This window comes from Manacus vitellinus, unplaced genomic scaffold, assembly GCF_001715985.3.
Source record: "Manacus vitellinus isolate BGI_N305 unplaced genomic scaffold, ASM171598v3 scaffold_34_pilon, whole genome shotgun sequence".
In the NCBI taxonomy this organism is placed as follows: Eukaryota; Metazoa; Chordata; class Aves; order Passeriformes; family Pipridae; genus Manacus; species Manacus vitellinus.
The window spans coordinates 3045106-3047506 of record NW_021940488.1 but is presented as its reverse complement, the minus strand read 5'-3'; positions in this window follow the sequence as shown (position 1 = coordinate 3047506).

The following is a 2401-nucleotide window of genomic DNA, read 5'->3' as shown; positions in this document are numbered from 1 at the left end:
CCCCCGCCTTCCCTTTTTGGTCACCATGGGAAGCAGGATGCTGGGCTTAGGTGGACCTTTGCTCTGACACTATATACCCATTTATGTGTTTCTCCTATTCTGTATTTCTTATTCTCTGGATTGGTTTAGGAGAGCTTTGGTCATGCCAGTACTACTCCGTGCCAATCAGAATTTTCTCTCTCTCCTTTGAGCCTCCATTGGTGTGTACTACACCCTTTGGAAGGTGTCCTCTGGTCCCAGCTTAGAGTGCTAACTATGCATTGGAAAGGGTTACAGCAGGGATGTAGTTGTTTCTGGGTAAAATACTGATCATAAATGGGATTTGAATCATGGATAAAACCCTTCTGTGGCTCCAGGCGTTTCCTTCTCTCAGAATAGGCTGAGTTGCTCCACTCTATGTGGGCACATGACAACTTAGTATGTGTCAACACCTTAGATAGAGGATGTCCTGACACCTTCTCTGGACCAGGCCAGAACTGTGATGTTAGAGCTGTCCTGGGCAAGCAGCAGAGAAAGGATTGGCCAGCCCGTCTTGAGGGAAAGCAGCTTTTCTTTGCTGTCACTGGCTTGTTCCTACTAACTTCCCCTTCATTTATGGGGGCTTTTAAGGATAACACCTATCCTGGGGCACTGAATAGGGAATTTTATTCTCTATATCTAGTTTTTATATTCGTTTTTTTATATCAACCATGTAAAACTTAGGCTTTGCAAAATGCAGGCTGTTGACTACGACACTCTTGCAGCTACTGAATTTTGGCAGTCCACAGACTTTCACAGCAGATTTTCTAGCAATCCTATTGTCAGAACCAGCTAAGTGCCTCGGCAATGCAGATTTTCTGTGCCAGAGAAACAAAAGACAAACTGGACTACAACACTCAGTATAGGTAATGGGTACAAATGATATTTTAAAAAAATACTGGGCTAATTGCAGTTCAGTCTTTTGTAGCTCATTGTTTATGTCACCCCTGGGGAGACTTTATGCTGCTGCAAATAAGGCATTTCTAGTGATTGTACCTGCGAGGCAGGTGATGATCATCTTTTGTAGCACTGTGTCAAGACTGTCCTGGCAGCAGACCAGGGGCTTCATCCTGACTCCCCAGGTGCTAAATCCAGTCTGGCTGTGGTTCAGCTCCCCAGATCCAGCCCTTACAGTGTCAATAAGCCCAGAACCCCCAGGTGATCACTGGGGGTGTGTGTGAGGTGTGGAGTCGGATTCCAGTCCTCACTGATGCTGACGTGATTCTGTAGCATCAAACTAGTCAGGATTGGGCTGGATCCTAAATAAACATAAAATGTTGGTGCATCCCTTAGTAGCCTGAACATTCCAGACGCTCGGGCCAGTAAATGCTCGGTGAAGGAGCATTGACTTCAACATGGTAGGCATGGGCAGGCACAGCCACACAGCAGGGCCAGATGCAGGGCTTGCAATGCTCCCTCCAGGCAGCCCCAGATGAGTGTCCTGGGCCTGCAATTTCATCCCAGCTAGGTGTCATTGTAATGCAGTGACAAGTGTCCATGGCCTGCTGGCCAGCACAGCCCATGGGGGCATGGCCTCCACCCCTCCCCACATGCCAACCAGCTGCTTCACACAAAAAAATTGTGAAAATAGACCGTGCTCTTCTTCTTACAAAGCAGGTTGAGAGATAAGGCTGTTAAAAGGAAAATAAACCCGACTTCCGCAGTGTTTATTTGTTCTAGATTTGCTTTCTTCCTTCCCAAGGGGCTCTAAAAAATCAAATTAAGATGCCAGAGCTCAGTTCCCTCCTGCCAGCCTGGCAGGGACTGCTGCTGGCCATAGCTTGGGTTTGCTCCCATCTGGGTGCAGGGGCTGGAGGGGTGCAGAGCTTTTTCCATAAACCCTTTTTACAGGAGCAGCATATGGGGTAAATGGGATTTTTTTCTGTTTTTTTCCCCCAGTCTAATTAAATGGAAAAATGATCCTGTGCTTGAAATGCACTCAGAGCTGTAGCCCGAAGTAGGGCTTGGGCATAGCTAAATGGACTTGGTGTGGTGCTCAGGGACTCAAAATAGCCATAATTACCACATCCTGTTTTGGACCAGCAGCAGTGTCACAGATATTTCAAGGATCTGCTTCCTGCAGGTGCTGGTCAGCCCCTGCTGAGGAGTGTCTGCCAGGTGCCAGCTAGTTTTTTTTCCTCTCTCTCTCTCTTTCACTTATTTATTAATTAGCAGCACTCAAAAAGACCAATGCCTACCTTTTTGATCCAGGTCATATCCTATCTGAAACTGATATGGATGCTTTTCTCCAGTGATCTGCCTTAGAGAAACTGGGTAACAAACATGGAATCATAAAATAGTTAGGGTTGGAAGGGACCTCTGGAGATCATCCAGTCCAACTCCTCTGCCCAGACAGTGTCAGCTAGAGCAGGTGACACAGGAA